We start from the raw sequence: 19,297 nt of genomic DNA on the forward strand, positions 1-19,297 counted from the left end.
GAATGCGTGAACCAATTTGTAAACCCAGCAGGTCTCAGACATAAGCTGTATAAAACCATTTAAGAATTAGACGGTTCTTTCCAAATTGCCTATCTCTCCTGCTGCTTACCAAATTATGTAATTCCTTATCCTTTGTGAAAATGTTTTATGTTGAGGGGAGTTTCTTATCTTTGGAAATTTTGATATAAGAATTATATTTCTTTACTAAAAATGCCAAAAAGTTTTTATGGAACAAAAAGCTATAAAAGGATCTAGTTAACTCACGTTAGGTAATATTTGCATTGTTACCTCATAGTATTATAAATAAGAGCAGAAGACTCTCAAGTAAATCTATATCAAGGAGGGAGAAGGATCAATAAGAAACAAACAAAAGTAAAAATAAGAAAGGAAAAATAAAAAAGAGAGTTGAAGCCCTGGAGGAAACCCAAAGGAAAATGGGAGAAAGAGGGACATTTGTGAGGATGTTAAAGAGTAGGAAAACAGGGGTTGTAGGGAGAAGTGGGAAAGGGAGGAGACAGGATAGATGATGATAAGTAGAAAGATAGATAGATGATGGATGGATGGATGGATGGATACATACATACATACATACATATATACATATATACATACATACATAGATGGATGATAGTTTTATTTATACACACATATAGTATATGTTATAAGCCTGTTTTTAAAGCCCAAACATGTTTCATTCATTCATGATCAAAATTCTATGTGAACCAAAGGTCATAAGTTTCAGTTAACAGTCAATGAGAAAAATTTACTGAGATATTATGATAATAATGTTATTTGTACTAGTGCTTAGAGAAGATAAAGTGTTAGCTTAAACATTATACTTATGTAGAGAGTCAAGAAATTAACATTGGAGAGTGTTTACATACCAATTACCATGGCACTTAAATTAAAGCTATACTTATTTGTATACTTATTTGCTATTTTTTCACAAAGCTGAGTTTCTAAGTCTGTTTACTGGAGAAATACAAAGAATTTCCCATAAAATTGAATACTATGATCAAAAGGTTTCCATAAAATGATGACTTGTGGTGCCGAAATTTATAAATTTTGTTTAGAAAGCATATGTGTTAGCATTTCTTTTTTGTAGAAAACTGTTTTAGTTCCATTTTTTTAAACCGTGTTTATCATAGGAAATTTATTTTTCTCACCAATCTTGTGCCACTGATTCTCACCCTTCAGATCTAGCTCTAATATATCCAATAAGTAAAAACATAAAGAGACCTCCTTATCACTGGAAGATCGAAGGATTTACTAAGGAGAGGAAAATTTTCTTTATGGCACTGGTCTATCACTTTTTTTCTTTTCAAAGAGCTCACATGTTACGAAGCAGAGCTTGGTTTATGGTCAAACAGCTGGGTTTCGATTCCAGATCTGCCACATAGTGTGAAACTTTGACCAAGTTAATTATTTCTCAGAGTTTCAATTTCTGAAAGAAAGACAAAACAAGCCATATTCGAGCAGTGACTGGCACATGAGATAAACCATGAATGAAATGACTGAGTGAAGGAACAGACCTACCGTTATGCTCTCAATTCAAAGGTGCTCAATAATGTTATTTATGTTCTTCTGTGACAAGTCCACGTTTATCACTTGTTTCAAATTCGACTCAAACGACCCTTTCCAGGAATCTCTTAGATTCGGAGTTTTGTTGTCTCCTTTTGATACTTACATTTCTCTTGTAACGTAGTGCTTTGCTGTTGTTAACTTTCCTCTTGTTTTCAAGCTATTTTAAGTGTCTCTGCTTTGCCTTTTAAGCCAGATTCCTTCTTTAAAGACAAATGTAAAGACTACCAAAATGCTGCCTGTCTGGACACACAGCAGGCAAGCAGAAACAAAACGTATGCTACCTAACCTTAGGGATCACACACAACTTTTCCATCATCTCCCGTCTTGCAGAGACCAGATGTGACATAACTGTCTTCACTGACACTGAATAAACAGTTCCGAATAATGATGCAAATGTTCCTCTGCTGTGATATAGACTAAGAGAAAACTTTAATGTTTATTTCACCCACAACATAAGGGCATTATAATTTGAGAAAATTTGAAAACATTGCTTGTATCAAATCAAAAAGAATAAGAGAAACCCCCCAAATCAGACCTGCTGGTACACTGAAATGGACCAAGCCAATAGTCCATGATAACAATTATCAATTATTTTATATTTAATATGTGCTCAACATGACACTGAGTGCTTTCAAACATTACATCACTGAATGTTCCTCATCACAACCCGAAGAACTGGATGACTATTATTCTCATTTTACAGATGAAGAAAATAAGATTAAGTACATTTCAAATTCAACCCACAAGTGGCAAAGTTGGGAAACAGTGGTGTTTCTAACTCCAAACCTACTTTGTTTTTCCCATTATTCTTTGCTTCCTTTCAAAGTTTACAAGAATTTATTTACTTAGAGGAAAATGGAATGTTTATAGGCCCCTGGCTACACAGAGAGTACCCTAAAATGAATAGGGGAGGGATAGCAAACTTTCAGATTCATCTCTAAAAATAAAGGCCTCCAAGTTAAAGCTAACAGAAGCTCGAGGTAAAAATTAAATCAATGTTTGCTACACCCTGAACATCTAATGGCTATGGCTGCTCTGTTTCTACTCAGTTGTCCTCAAATCCGGGAGAACTGGTGACTTTGACTTTCATGAGTTTGGTTTAATAGCAGAATTGAAAAACATTCGCATATGCAAACACTGTCACCCTGATGCTCTAAATGGAGCTGCTGCCTACCAATTTGTTTGTTGGGTTCATCAAGGAGCCCTGTGTCAGGCTTTACAGTGTATGATGTATATAGTATCACATTGAGAAGAGTACGGCAGAACAGATTTGTCTGGTGTATCATAAATCTGTCGTCCCTAACCATTCCAATGGACACAGTATGCTTCACCCAAATTTCTTTCAGGTCAAACCAATTTCCATGTGGAGGCTATGCTTCCTACAATCATTCAGACCACAAACCTAGTTTACAACAATTGCATTTCAGTGTCATGGAGACACAGCTGGCTTAAGACCCAAGGATGGATATTTCATCGTTTGAGATTCATTCTGTTCATTCTTTACTGAAAGGGGAGTTGTGGGGAGCTGATTCTTCTTATGCCCCACCTTGTAATGTTGGGACAGCCAAGAGAATATTGTTTCAAGCCAATAACTAGATCAATAAAAATCTTACCCCTTACTTTCAAATATCAAGCCCAAAAGCCCTACTCCAGAATAAGGTCGAGAATAGCAGGCCATGACAATTCAGCTTCCTTTGATGTCAAAGGTCCACTTCCTTGATCTGGCGGGTTAGGTGCCTGTCTCCTTCCTTCTCATTGCTCCACAAGTCATGCCTCAGTTCAGGACAATAACCTTTACCACAAGAAAAAAATTCTTCAGGAAAGTCTGTATGTGTAGGATCCCAATTCCTTAAGAAGTTGTTCTTTAATGGAACATGAGTTAAACATAAATCTCAAGCTGTGACTTCACAAAGAGTTTGGAAGTTTCCCATTTTATTTTCTGATTGAAAAATAGGGCCTCTGGATTTCTCCAAAGGTTGAAATGCCCACCTTGAGAATTGTCTGCAATTGTCTTGTCTCTGGGTAGCATTGCGTGTAACTTCATTTTTCATGGTGTTTTCATCTTCATTCCTCTGCTTCACTGGATCCAAACACTTCATGACTTTAGTCACTTTGCTAAAATTTGTAGAGTCAGGTTTAGGGTGACAGTTATGGAAAGAGGGACGATCAAAGAATATGTAACAATTTGCTACTGTAAATGACGCCTGTATCACTTCACTAGGTTTGCCATAATAAAGTAATGCAGACCAGTTGGCTTGAACAAGAGAAACTCATTACCTCACCATTTTGGAGACTAAACATCCAAGATCAGGGTGTTAGCAGGGCTAGTTTCTTTTGAAACTTCTCTCCATGGCTTGTAGACATGTGTCTTCTCCCTGTCTTCACCTGGTCATTCTTATGTGTCTGTCTGTGCCCTAATCTCCCCCTAAAAAGGACACCAGTCATTGAATTAAGTCACACCCCAGTGCCCTCATTTAACCTTAATTACCTCTTTAGAGACCCTGTCTGCAAAGACACTCACCATCTGAGGTAGTGAGAGTTAGGATTTTGACAGAGGAATTTTGGGGAAGGGAGTGGGGGAGACAAAGTTCAGTCTATAACTGTCCTATTTCATTTTTTCTCTCCCCCATAGGTGCCTGGATTATACTCTTCTGCCTTCTGAAAACTTCACTTCTGACATAACTCCTCTCATCCATAGAAAACCCACTGGTGAGTATGATCCAGGTCCCAGTCCTCAGCCTCCCTCATTTACCATCTTTTCACACGTATCTTTACTGTTTTCAATGTCCCCTTACATTCAATTTGAGCCAGAAGTGCTAAAAAAAAATCACCATTTGAGTCTCTCTCCTTTCTCGCCTTCCAATATCATGAACAATGGAATGAAGAAGCAATAAGCAAGAAAGGCAAGAAAACAAGAGATCCATTTTTACCCTTGAACAACCTACAGTTAAGATTGGGATTGGAACCCAAATGCAACCTAAGTATCATGTTCATGTTCACTATGTAACGTTTTGTAGATGAAATAGAAATGAAATCGCAATGTTTTAAAAAATGAAATGAAGGGAGAACCTTTACTGTCAACTTTTTAAAACCACCATTCTATTTCCATGTAAAAATATGGCTAAATCAAAATAAATTGCTAGCATTCATTTTCCCCAATTAGTGACTTCATTTGTAAAGAAAACATTTTATTTCAGCAATTTGTAAAGTAAATGATTAGGATTTAATTGAATTTTGAGGCTGCTTCCAACTCCTAAAGTTTAGATCACTTAGATATCTATAATTTAGCATTTGGCATTTAAATAATCTGGGCAATATGAAAAGCACCCTTTATCAGCTGGTTTTTTTCAGGCAAGCAAAAGGTAGCCATGGGAACATACTGCATGTTGTAGTACAGAAAAAAATACTTATGGGTCTGTCATAGAAATATTAATATTGATAATTTTCCCCCTGGATAATCTTTTTAATGATGATACACTTTATGATTGATATTGCTTCTTTCTTCCAAAGGACCTCAAGGGTTTTTCACAGTATCTCTATTCAGGTTCTTCAGTAGGTCTTTAAATGATTCATGTTTTTCCACTGATGGTTGCATCACCCCTGGGTAAATTATTTGGAGTGAAATTAAAGAAAGTTTAAGCTCTAGGTAAGTAATAAGGCGAGACAATTATAATGTTCATCTCATGCCTCATATGTTTGAGCCTTTGTCATGCTACGGTTGAGATGTTTTTAATATTTATATTAAAGTCAGTGTGTAGCAGGATGCAAGGGACATTAAATGGATCCTGCTTCTTATTTATCTAAAATGTCTCTGGTTTTTTTGTAATTATGCTTCTGAATTATGTTACTCTGACAGTAAACATGCATTAGAGAAGACAAAAGAAATTTAATAGGTGAGGCTGAGAAGCATAAAGGAAAAGGATTTGCAAAATGAGAGAAGAAGTCTATGAATTATGGTGGAAGAATTGGCCAATCTAGGAGTGTCTCTATTTCTGACCCTGCGCCCAGACAAAATTTCCATCCAATTTGTGACCGTTCCCATCTTTGAAGTTAAAATTAGGCAGGTGAAACTTGGAAGCACCTGTGTCAGAGGGTTGGGGTGTCTCCTGACCTTTCCATCATCACGGGGTAAGAACTGTTCCTGCTCCCCATGCCACCCCTTCTCTGAATACCTGAGCCAACGCTCTTACCTTTAATTGCCTAAAACATAACAGACCTGAAGTCTGTGTGTTTATAAAAATGGCAGAGGGTTCTATAGACTGGATGTTTGTATGCCCCCCAAATTCATATGTTAAATCCTAACACAATCTGATGGTATCTGTTGGGGCCTATGGGAAGTGATTAGGTCATGAGGGTCAAGCCCTCATAAATGGAATTAGCACCTTTATAAAAGGAACTCCATAGTCTCCCTCATCCCTTCTGCTGTGTGAGGACTCACCGAGAAGATAGCTGTCTATGAAGCAGGAAGCAGATTGTTACTAGACACCCAGACACCCAATCTGCCAGCACCTTGATCTTAAACGTCCCAGTCTCTAGAACTGTAAGAAACACATTTTTGTTTTTCATAAGCCATTCAGTCTATTGGATTTTTGTTGTAGCAGCCCAAACAGACTAAGACAGGGTGAGAGAAAGAAGGACTGAATGCTTTCTGCGTACTCACTAAGTCCTTCATAAGAATTGTCTCAGAATTCTAGGAGATAATCATTTTTGCTGTTCTCATATTAAGGATAAAGAAATGGAGCCTCAAGCACCATAAATAACTTTCCCAGGGCTGTTTAATTTAATTTAATTTAATTTAATTTAAGTTATGAAAAAACAGTTTTAACCCCATATGTAGGACTCCAAAGCATGTGTTCACCCCATTCACACTTTTCCTCTAGCTCAAGAGAGTAATGTATACACCAAGAAGTACGTAGGGTCATGAAAAAGCTAGAATTGGGGGAACAAGAAAACAAAATGCGTTAAGGACATAGACTATAATTTCAAGGTAGTAGCCCTCACAAAGAAAGTTTCAGAACCCAGAAACTGAGACCAAAAGAAGTGACTAGCCACAAAGTCCCTGTGACAGTGCTGGTAGCCTTTATTCACAGTGTCTTACTATATGTGTGTGTGTGTGTGTGTGTGTGTGTCCATGTTATGCACATATATCCTACACTGTTATTTACTTTCATGAAAAATCAGAAATTTAACCACATTAATTTAAGATCAGGACACCAAATAGGCATTTTGACTTATTTCAGAGAGCTCGATCTTCAAAGAACCTGATTTATATTCTGTTTCAGTAAACAAAATCCAATATATCTTTAGAGGGCCATGCGGAGACTAGGTCACTTCCAAGGAAAACAACCTTATCTTCATAACCTCCAGGTTCCAAGTGTGGGTCTCCATAGAGATAATGTCCTCATGAGCAGCAAGCAGAGAAAACTCATCCTTTGAAGAAACAACCTCTTGGAATTAGATGAAAGGAAAATAATTTCATTGATAGAAAAACATGGAGATAAAAAAAGGTAGAAATTTTCTTTTGAAATAATCACAGTGAATAGTAACAACTTGATAAATATAAGGACTCATATTTCACAAGTGGTGCCTATTATATTTTTTCTTATGTGAGTATTTAATCCTTAATTAGTAAATCAAGTCATGATCCCAAAGAAACCCAAGGAAAATACCTAAAAATTCTTAATGTTATTCATTTTATATGCTTGCTTAATGTAGGATCATATGGTATGAGACACAAAGCAAGACAAGCAGCAGTTCTGATAATGTGATTTTCTATTTGTGACTGGGCTTTTGGGGTGGAACTAAATGCAGGAAATGTATTTTTAAGGGAACACTCATAATTTGGAGTATATTCTTTTTATTTTTTATTTTTTGGCTAGGAAAAAAATCATGTTTATTACAAAAAATAGGAAAGTATTAAGAAACAGAAAAAAATTATCTGCAATCCCAAGAGGTAATTTTATCGCTGTGAAGATTTCAGTATATTTCCTTTCAATACTTGCATTTCCAAAAACACACATTTAGCTAGTCAAAATTTTATCATCTAACCATTTTAGCTTACTTTTCGATTAATAGTATTTCCTGAATTTCTTGGACAGCAGGCAGCAATATACGTCTGCACCAGCCAGGCAGAGGCTTTAGTGGCTGATGGAGAATGATCTTGGTTTTGTTTTTTAATTTCTTTTTAATGTTGATTTATTTTTGAGAAAAATGGAGTGCAAGCGGGGTGAGGGGCAGAAAGAGAGGGAGACACAGAATCCAAAGCAGTCTCCAGGCTCTAAGCTGTCAGCACAGAGCCCGATGTGGGGCTCCAACTGACGAACTCATGACCCGAGCTGAAAACGGACACTTAACCTACAGAGAGCTATGCAGGTGCCCCAGGAGAATGATCTTAACTGCAGTCTGCAGTAGTGATATCAGCAGCACTAGGGCTGCTTCTAGATCCTTCGTTCGGATCCAGGGCTTCGGGCCCTACCCTGAAGCTATTAATGCATCCAGTCTTCGGTGTTTCGTAAATGTCCTCCCCACCCCCTGAATGATTCTAGTGCATAGCCAGCATTGAGAATCAGTGCTCTAGATTTTGAAGCCTCCAAAGTTTTTTGTTTTAAACACTCTAGAAGAATTTTGCAACTGTTGCCTGACCCGTTTGAAAGTTGACCTACAAATTTTTATTGGAAATGTAAATATTTATAAAAGATGTAATCTCTGGTACCCTGTAAATATTGATATTTTAAAACATTTTATTGTATTATTCTAAATGTATCTGGAGGAATCTAAAGAACACAGCAGTGTGATATTTACACTTTTAAATAATCCATTAACGTTGTTTTAACAGTCAGAAATTTCATATCATTCCTTTTAATCCTTGACCTTGTGTTTCCATTCCTTTAACTCCAGACAGTTTTATCTCAAGATAACACATTATTATGATTCTAAGTGTTTTGTTGACCACCATAACAACAAAATGTGTATGTGAGTTGAAATTTAATTTTTCCCCCTGATGTGTGACCTAAGGGCTAATAGATTTCTTGTGAATTGAGAAATCCCAAACGGAGCAGGTGCTCAGCTTGAAGGAGGCAGAGCTTCAAATTCAGCAGCTGACATGAAAATTTCAGCGGTGCTTGTACAACCTCATGTCTCTGCAGCTTGGCCAAAATCCAGTTGTCATCTATTGGGAACCTTCTGACTGGACAAATACAACTAAACACTGCAGCTGACCACTGTGATTCACAAGCACCATTTATCTGACTAATTACGCCTATTAACACTTAAGGAAGACACACATGAAAGGGACTCAGAGACGTGATTTTTGACTGTCAGAGACAAACCCATGATACAGAGAAAAAACGCTCGAAGGTTAAGATGCATAGTACCTGGAGAGAACTTCAGCACTCAAAATATGGCTACCTCTTGAACCAAAGGATTTCAAGTTGAGTTAAGCAAAAATGCCCCACAGTGGCAGAGACAAATAGTAAACCATTCAAAAATAACATTGGTGCCTGATGTTAAGGGTACTGCTGAGAATACCTTTTTTTTTTTAAATTTTTTTTTTCAACTTTTATTTATTTTTGGGACAGAGAGAGACAGAGCATGAACGGGGGAGGGGCAGAGAGAGAGGGAGACACGGAATCGGAAACAGGCTCCAGGCTCCGAGCCATCAGCCCAGAGCCCGACACGGGGCTCGAACTGAGAATACCTTTAATAGATGCCCTACCTGGTAATGACATGATCCCTGAAAAACTAGTAAAGTGGGAACCAAAAAAGAAGTAAAGCCTTGAAGCCCCTATAAACACCCCCAAATGGATTTTATACAAATAGCAGGAGCAATGAGCTATGACTATGTCCCAGTTATTGTTTCCTTACTCTGAGCGAATTGAGGGCTTTCCTTGCCAGAAAGCTATGATCCTAACGGTAATAATAATAATAATAATAATAATTGCTGGTTGATTTTATTTTCCTGATCTGGGGTGTGGTGGAGTCAAGGGATTCATTTAGCTCTCCAGGGACAGGGACACACATTTCACTGGTATTGCCATTACATAACTGTAAATTTTTGCCTTTTATTCTGAAACTCCACTGTCCCTTTCTTCTAAAACCAACAAGTAGAACCAATGAAACTCTAAAACTCTTAAGAAAAAAAAAAACTCTCAGAAATCCTTAAAATTTAGGCCGTTTAGATTTGACAGCCCCAAAGCCAACTCCCTCTAGGGACCTAAAATATTTCTAAGGGTTAGTAAGAAGCCATCCCGTGTGTGGGGAAATTTCACTTCCAGCCTCCCATTCTGCCAGTTGCAAACCAATATGACTAAATACTGCAAAGGACTCATACAGTACCTCCAGCTTTATCACCAACAGGTTCAAGCTCCATTATCAGAACAGCTGCTTCAGCAGCCCCTGCATGATCTGAATCCTGAAAAGTTGGTCTCCAGGGACAGACATCAGAGAACTCTGCCCTTAACCATGATGGAAAGAACATTATCATATACTGTTAACAATTCACATGGCAGCAGAACTCTAAGATGATCCTTAGATGCAGGTCTCTTTTTTTTTAATTTAATTTTTAACATATGTTTATCTTAGAGAGAGGGAGAGTGAGAAAAGGTGGGGGAGGGGCAGAGAGAGAGAGAGAGAGAGAGAGAGAGAGAGGGAGAATCCGAAGCAGGCTCCAGGCTCAGCTGTCAGCACAGAGCCCAACTGGGGGCTCAAACTCACAAACTGGGAGATCATGACTGGAGCCAAAGTCAGACAGTTAATGGCTGAGCCACCCAGGTGCCCTGATTCATGTTTCTTAATTAAGAATATGGTACAGCAGGGGCGCCCGGGTGGCTTAGTCAGTTAAGTGTCTGACTCTGGCTCAGGTGATGATATCCCAGTTCATGAGTTGGAGCCCTGCATTGGGTTCTGTGCAGACAGATCAGAGCCTGGAGCCTGCTTCAAATTCTGTGTCTCCTTCTCTCTCTGCCCCTCCCCTCCTCACATTGTCTCTCCCTCTCAAAATAAATAAACATTCTTTTTAATTAAAAAAAAAATACATACACCATTATCTCTAGATCACTGGATGCCCATGCCATCAGTAGGCCTTAAACTGAGGATTCTTAAAAATTGCCCTGATACCATATGTTTTCACTCATATGTGGATCCTGAGAAACTTAAAAGAAGACCAGGGGGGAGGGGAGGGGGGAAAAAAGTTACACAGAGAGAGGGAGGCAAACCCTAAGAGACTCTTAAATACTGAGAACAAACTGAGGGTTGATGGGGGGTGGAGGAGAGGGAAAAGTGGGTGATGGGCATTGAGGAGGGCACCTGTTGGGATGAGCACTGGGTGTTGTATGGAAACCAATTTGACAATAAATTATATTTGATATAAAAAAATGCCCAGAAACAGACAGCTACAGAGGGTAAACAGTATCTTCCCAAACTCTCTGATTACTGCAGAGATAGACTACTTCTGTCCAAGGCAACAGTGTAAGATTTTCTGAGTCCTTGGCATAACTTTTCTTTGCTCACTTCTAATATTGCTTATTATTATACTTTGACACTTTCTATTAGCTGAATGAAGGTTTTTCAAGATACTCTCCATTATTTTCATTCTGTTGTTTTTTTCCCCGTAAGATCTTCTGTCTTCTGCCACTTAAGGAAAAACAAACTCTTGCTTATTTTTCTCTTAGCTACTGTGATAGGTATTTTTCTGTGTCAACTTGATTGGATCAGGGGATGCCCAGGTTTCTGGTAAAACATTATTTCTGAGTATCTATGATGGTGTTTCTGGATGAGACTAGCATTTCAATTGGTGGGCTCACTAAAGGAGATTGCCCTCCGTAGTGTGGGTCGGCATTATCCAATCTGTTAAGGGCCCGAATAGAACAAAAAGGTGGAGGAAGGAGGCATTTGTGCCTCTTTTCTGTCTCATTGTTTGAATTGGGACATCTCATCTTTTCTTGCCCTCAGACTGGGAAGTACATCATTGACTCCACTGGTTCTCAGGCCTTCAGACTTAGATTGAATTACACCACTGGTTTCCCTAGGTCTCTAGTTTGCAAATCATGGGACTTGTCAGCCCCCAGAACTGCATGCTGAATTTCTCATAATAAATCCACTTTTGGGGCGCCTGGTGGCGCAGTCGGTTAAGTGTCCGACTTCAGCCAGGTCACGATCTCGCGGTCTGTGAGTTCGAGCCCCGCGTCAGGCTCTGGGCTGATGGCTCGGAGCCTGGAGCCTGTTTCCGATTCTGTGTCTCCCTCTCTCTCTGCCCCTCCCCCGTTCATGCTCTGTCTCTCTCTGTCCCAAAAATAAATAAACGTTGAAAAAAAATTTTTTTTAATAAATAAATAAATAAATAAATCCCCTTTTATATCCTATTGGTTCTATTTCTTTGGAGAAACATGACTAATACAACTACTCTCCTGAATTAAATTCATTGCTGGATCTGTACCTCCACCTGATCCTGTCTACAAAAAAATTAATAGTTTTTGCTTTCAACATTTCAGAAGGTAGATTTCATCTTACAGGCTTCTCTGGTCCTTAAATTTCTATCACATCATGCATGCCACACTTCAGCCTTATAAAACAGGAACCTTGACTCCACATCAACAAAATCTAGTGCACCGGGTATGGGAACTAATGTTGGCACCATCATAGCTAAAATCTTCAGTATTCTTTTCAGGACCCTCCAGCCAAAGCAAACAAAAAAACAAACAAAATCTGCTCACATTAAAGGAACAATGATTGGCCCACTACTGTTGATATAAACACTATGTATATTCCTAATAGTATCTGTTTCTTTTTAGGGTACTTCTTATAGGATCTGATGCTCTGGAAGCCTTACAAACTAGGTTAAATTTATTACCCAGTGTGGTCACAAATGATCGCATAGCTGTTGAATTCCTCCTAGCTAGCCAAGGGAAAACTGATGCTCCAGCAAAGATTTCTAATCTGAAGATTACCCCCATGCAAATACTACCGGTAAGGGAACACTTATAGTTTGGGACCATTACTCACAGCCAAAATTCTAAAACAGGTCATGATAATTTAATAGGTCACTACCACCTTCCTCCTCACCCTCTTATTATTTGCCCGTAAAACAGCTTTCAATATTGGACTAAAAGGGGTGAGGCTGGGGATTTCGGCAGAGAAGTAAGGGAAGGCTAGGAAGCATCTGACTTAACCTAACACTCAGCTGTCTTCTGAACATGCAATTAATTTCCCTCAAAATTTGTTTGTTTGTTTGTTTTCCTAGGTTTTCAAAAATCTTTTCTCTGATTTCAAAGAATCCAAAGGAAATGGTTTTGAAAAGCCCTGATTTACTTGTAACCACTCCTTCACTGGCAGTGCAGTGTCTTACTTTAGGTCAGGCAGAGCGCTCAAATAAAATCCCAGGGGGTTGTATGGAAAGGGGGTAAATCAGCAATAGTCTTGTCTCTCAGCCACCTCTGATTTTGCTTTTCTCCACCTCCAGCCACGCTTCAGTTTTCAGATCCAGGCTGCATGTGTGCAATGTTCTAATGGCCCCGAACAGCTGCAAGAACACCTCAGTAATTGATATTTCTTCCTGGAATTATCATAAGTTTTTATTTTTGTTTGAAAATTATTGGATTGCCCTCAACGTGTCCAAACATCCAAAGCTTTAAAAGCTCTCAATCTATTTTCTGATCCATAGAAAACCAGTTTTTATTTTTATTACCCTTAAATAGAGAATATCATATAAATCTACTTCATTTATAATATTTAATATTTGGGGGTGCTTTTTAGTAAACAGAAATAAACATTTTATTTATTTATGTATTTATAAATCACTTTTTTGTTGTTGGTTCCTTAATGGTATTAGTTGTCCAAAAGGTGTTGATCTAATAATTCAACCTCTGATGAGAGAAAAAGCTAAATTAAAGGTATGAAACGTATTTGTTCATTTGTGTTTATACTCACAGAGAAGCTTTATAAGGCAATGAGAAGAGCTTGGATTCTAGATTCCAAATATGTGGTTTCAAATCCCAGGAAAGCCATTTGCTATGGCTTTGGGCCGGTTAATGAAATGCTCTCCTCCTTATTTAAAAAGAAAAATTGAATATGATCCAAAACAATTAAAGGTGAGGCATGTTTTTCTAATTGATAAAACTGATAAGAAGGCGTTGTAATCCAGAACACTTCACAGACAGATTCAGGCACAAAATATCCTTTCCAAGAGGGCGGTCTGCACGTGGTGAATTTGCAATGACTCCGGATGGTGAGAACTGGGGGTGAAGACCTGGGAGAATAGGTTAAAATCAGAACTTCCCCCCCCACCCCACCCTACACCTCACCTAGAAATTCTAAGAGCAAGGAGAGGAGAAGATTTTAATTTGAAGACAGACTGAAACTTCAGTATCCATCAGACTTGTAATAATGGAAAAGGAGATCTGAGTAACCCAAATCTCTGGTATTTATGCAAGATTAACTTTCAGAGATGAAAAAAACCAGCAGAGCTAGTTTTCAGGACAGTGGTGAAAACGATACTAAAGCTTCTTCCTCATTGTCCAACACGGAGTCTAGCAAGCTGAGTAAATAGCCCTGTCTGTAAAGCACCTGGCACATGGCCTGAGTTCAAGGTAGGCTAGGTCCTTCCATGTCTGGTTTCCTCTGTCTAGTTCTGGGCCCTTCATTGAAAGGTTCTCATTTATAAAATGCAGGGGGTCCCTGGGAGAGCTCCATGAGACCAGGCATTCGTGTGCTGCTTCATTCACACACATGCAGTTCCTTGGGCTCTTTACTTCCTTATGTCCCGTCTTAATGCACAGTTTCAAAAGCAAGGAAATAGAGCCCAGGAAGAATATGCAGAAAAGAGAGCTGAATTTTAAGCTGGCCACATTCTTTTTTTTTTTAAATTAATTTATTTTTTTTGAGAGAGAGAGGGAGAGAGAGAAGAGGGGCAGATAAAGAGGGAGAGCAGGAATCCCAAGCAGGCTCTGCACTGTTAGTGCAGAGCCTGATGTGGGGCTCGAACTCATGAACCATGAGATCATGACCTGAACTGAAATCAAGAGTCAGATGTTTAACCAGCTGAGCCACCCAAGAACCCCTAAGTTGGCCATATTCTAACCCTCACACAGTTCGGTTACATATGTTTTCAACACTGCATAGATACTACAAGTTTTCAATGGACCTTGGAAAAATATTGTTTTGGCAGTTGCGTCATTTTTAGGCTTTAATTCCTCTGGATTTTCTATTACATGTGCTTCCATAAACTCACAAATGTATAAATGTTAGCATGATTAACATTTTTGAACTATTTCCACAAGTCTTGCTAATTTTATCTAAGTGAAGAGAAATAGGTTGTTTGAAAAGCATCAATAAAAATGTTATTTGCTCACAATTTTAAGTGACATACAATCTTATTAATCAATAAAGTAAGTGAAATTTATTTGCAAAGCCTTCATTAGGGGGAATGCCTTGTTGAATACATGAGATTCCCAAATAATGTGTTAGTATTTTATATAAATAGGCGAAAAGAGTTTAAATGTGTTTGGAAAATTCATTCTCTCATGAAATTTAAGTATTCTACCTGATGCTTTAGTATTTTGTTTAGCAGGTTTTTGTCCTTAATTAACACAATATAAAAGTTTAGGCTCACCTCTCTTCCAATTATCCTGAATTCTAAATCTGTAGAATTGAATGGAAAGTCAGAAAATGAATACTGTTTTGGTTCAGTTATAATTTCCATCAACATCAGGAGATACTGGGTGAACTGAAAGGCCATGCAGGATGGGGAAGCACCCAGGAGAATGCAGAAACCCACAGCACAACTGAGTGGAAGTGTGAGCCTGGATAGTGCGGCCAAAGCTCTGAAACCACTGCTCTGGTGGACTAGGGTGATGGACAGAGGGCTTTGGATCACACAAGCAATCACTGGGGGCACATAGCATGCATGGACGCAGCAGCATGCCTCCCCCGGAGAGAGAAGAACAAAACACAGGGGCTAACGTGGAGCCTGCTGGCTACAGGTCTGGCGGCAGGAAGCTGGGTACCCACACACAGGGCTGGGATTCAAGGCAAGACCACCACTCAGTCTTTGAGGGAAACAGAGAATGGCACAGCAGGGGTCTGAAGGTTCTGGGAAGTTCAGTTCGGAAATGTTATCAGAACTAGCACACAGAGTGAGCACCTGATTGGCTCCCAGTGTGTTTAGTGCCAGATCATAGCATTAAGTAAATCCTTCTGGCCTGAAATCAGAAATGATTCTAGCAGTTGGGGGTACGCTAAAACTGTAAGTGGATTCAAAAAAGCAGGAACTTAGTGGAGATTTTTAGTGTGTACTTTCAGATTTATATTAGGTCCTTGAAAAAAAAAAAAAACTATTCATCACCTCTGACTTGATTTTTCCAGTTCAAGATGAGATTATTTTTGTGCACATTTCTTAGGGGGAACTTTACTGAACTTAAGAACCTATTCTTGTCTTCACCGGAGCCCCTCAGACCTTATCTTTATACACACACGAACACACAGAGACACGCTCTACGCAAGTGCACTCTCCTTTCTCTGTACAGAAAAATATGTGTTTGTTTGAATTGAGTCTGTATGCGTACGTACATCGTGAAAGCCAACTCTCACGCAATATGGACAAATGCAACAAGTTCCTAAAATTAAATAAACAGAAAGAGAAGCGTTTACTTCTGTCCAAAGCTCAAAGCAATCCCTTCTTAGCCTTTTACAGGAAAGAGGCCAGAATTCAATAGCAAGTCTTCTACACAGTTTATTAAAGTAGAAGATAAAACACTTCCTCCAATCAGGAAGAAAAATTGAGAGCGAAAAAATATAAACTCTCACAAGAGCTGCCTGGGATCCTTAATGGAGCATAAGTGTTCCCAACATCTGGGGCAGAAATAAAAGTCATTTCTACAGCATGAAAAATGGAAACAGGCTCATTTCATTGAAATTCCCCTTCCTTGGGGCGCCTGGGTGGCGCAGTCGGTTAAGCGTCCGACTTCAGCTCAGGTCACGATCTCGCGGTCCGTGAGTTCGAGCCCCACGTCGGGCTCTGGGCTGATGGCTCGGAGCCTGGAGCCTGTTTCCGATTCTGTGTCTCCCTCTCTCTCTGCCCCTCCCCCGTTCATGCTCTGTCTCTCTCTGTCCCAAAAATAAATAAAAATGTTGAAAAAAAAAAAAAAAAAAAAAAAAAAAAAGAAATTCCCCTTCCTTTTCTACATGCCTTGTGGGAGACCCGAACATCCACTTTTGTTTCTCCCCTGGTTCATCTTTCCATTTCCATCATGCTTTACAAAAAGAACTATAGTTATTATAAATTTCTTATGTGCTCAATTACCCTTTGACTTATCTTCCATTTATTCTTTTTTTAGTTGTATCCAGTCAGATCTGCCAGTTTTCTTTCCCTCATTTCTATTGCTTTTAACTTGTTGTTGTAAAGTAGAATACCACTCATTATTTTTTCCCCTCTATCTCCTCTGTCTCTCCCACTCGCCCTTTCCCTCTCTCCCCGCCGCTCTTTCTCACCCTCTCTCTTTCCCACTCGTCTCTCCTTCTCTACCCCTCTCTTTCTGTGTCTCCCTCTTCTCCTTTACTCTCTCTCTCTCTCTCTCTCTCTCTTTTGCTGTGTTTGTGTGTGCGTGTGTGTGTGTGTGTGTGCGTGTCTTTCTCCTTCCCTCTCATCAATTAGAAAAGATGTTATATTAGCTAGCCACACTGTTTTGGACCATGGTTTCTTCATAGAAGCAATGCCATGCATTTACTTTCCTTTGGGCAGGCCTCGACTTCTACCAGACATCTTAGATTTCTTCTTCACCAGCTCCTTATGGAATTTAATTTTTATTGTCTACATATATAGTTTTTAGAATCTTCACTTGAGATTGAGACTCTTTTGGTTGGTTTCTCAGAATAAGATCCAATAATCTAATATGTTTAAGAACCAGTACACCTCCAACCCCCTGATTTCCCTTCTTTTCTAGCCTTGGCTACTGCTCCTTCTCACACTCCACGTCCCGGGAAACTCCTGAAAACACTCTTGGTACTGAGAGAATTCAATCACTCTCAGTTTCAACCGCGTGAGTTATTTTCAGATCTGCCCACCAGACTCAAGGTTGTCAACAGAATTTTTTAATTCCACGTTCCCGGTTTTCTAAACGTTATTTTCATCTGTGTTCCACTAAAATTTCAAACTTAATATGTTCTGAACCAGTAGCTTTCAAACTTTTTACAAACAGACTCCTTTTTATAACATGTCTTAAATGGAAACCCAATATTTTATCACTTTAAAGTTAACAGAACAGCAAACACTTATCCTTAAATGTGACAATTGGGTCATTTTGTTACATACATACATATATACATAAAAAGCTATGGGTAACAGTTGGGTTGCATTTCTGTTCCATGGTCTAAATTCATAAAAAGACATTGAAAAGCAGCAAATTCTCAGCAATTCTTTTGTAAGAATTTTGAATTTGAGTACACAGACAAACAAGTTCTGTACAATGAGTGAGTCAGCACAGAGGCTCCTATTTATGCCATTGGTGTCCACAAATGAGATAAAATTTATCTATTGCACATTTAAGTGAGTGTGTTGTTTTATATTAAAATGTGTCAATAGCTAATTTTTAAATTATGTTCTGTGGCTTTCAGAAATCCTGACATGCTTCTAAGGAACTATGATAATCCATATAGCACCGTTTAAAACTTGTTCTTCTATTTTATACCATGTTCACCATTTCTCATCAAGAACTGTTCTCTCATCCTAATATTTATATTATTTTGGTAAAATGATGACTGCTTTTTATTTTTTCTTCACATATAATCACAAATCATCCTAGTGCTAATGTCAGGGGTATTTGAATTTCATTCGGTTCTTTCTTTTCTACTGAATTGCTATTGCCCTTGTCTACACCTGTATTAACTCACATCTGGATTGTCAAAATAGTCTCTTACATGGCCTTCCTATCCGCTATCATCTTTTTGTCCAATTTATCCGGCACTCTGACACCTGACAAAAATACTACAATTCTCACATCAGTCCCTTACTCAAAAAATATCAATAGCCCTCTGCTGTCCAGAAAATAAATGCCAAATACTTCTGCTCAGTTACTCATTATTCAATTACTCATTATTTAAATCTTTTACTCTTCACAACCCCAACAGTAGACACACAAATAAACACACACATGCACACACACAAACCCTAACTGAAACATTTCTCCACCTCACTCCACATCTATCACACCCATATCAAAATCTATTCTGAGAACGTCTTTTATGACTTCCCTAACTACTCATAATAACTTTATTTTCTCTCATCTCTGATTTCTCTTGCCCTTGAGGTCAATACTATGTGAGGGGCAGATAATTATATACTGTTGACTCGTTCTCATTATTTTATATATGCACATCTCCTTCAAACTAGATGGCATGTCTTTTGAAAAAAAGGACCTCTATTTTCTTCATCTCACCTCATTCTCCACCTCGCACACACTCAGAATGACTAAAATAGGCTGGTTTGAGGAGTAATCTCTCAAAATCACTTGACTATTATCATTTTTCAGTCTTCTTATTGAATACTTAATTCTTTTATTTTTACCTCTTAATGAACTTTTTTGTTTTTCATTACCTGTGTGATTTTCTCAGGAACTGTGTATACATTGTGGATAACTCACTTGGCCATATTAAATTTAACTCAAGCCTTGGTATGGGAAAGGACTTTCAACACTAGTAATTATCAAATTCCCTAGTAGGGTAGATA

At 38.5% G+C, this 19,297-nt stretch overlaps 1 protein-coding gene and 1 long non-coding RNA gene across 2 annotated transcripts in view; one reads left to right on the plus strand and one right to left on the minus strand.

Moving 5' to 3' along the window:
- The window catches only part of LOC147581690 (uncharacterized), an 80,799-nt gene extending 76,508 nt beyond the window's left edge, over nt 1–4,291 (plus strand). Inside the window, exon 4 of the mRNA XM_086704031.1 lies at nt 4,217–4,291. The gene's annotated coding sequence lies outside the window, so the exon portion shown is untranslated. The remainder of the gene's footprint in view (nt 1–4,216) is intronic.
- On the minus strand, nt 1,244–13,816 carry LOC147581691 (uncharacterized). Its single transcript, XR_015250165.1, has 6 exons — nt 13,507–13,816; nt 6,932–7,029; nt 6,023–6,122; nt 3,862–4,009; nt 3,574–3,699; nt 1,244–1,444 (listed from the first exon to the last, which is right to left on the minus strand). It is a non-coding gene; the product is annotated as an uncharacterized LOC147581691 (long non-coding RNA).
- Between the last annotated feature and the right edge of the window lie 5,481 nt (nt 13,817–19,297).

Source organism: Puma concolor, chromosome B1 (genome assembly GCF_028749965.1).
Source record: "Puma concolor isolate L17-30 chromosome B1, mPumCon1.1.hap2, whole genome shotgun sequence".
In the NCBI taxonomy this organism is placed as follows: Eukaryota; Metazoa; Chordata; class Mammalia; order Carnivora; family Felidae; genus Puma; species Puma concolor.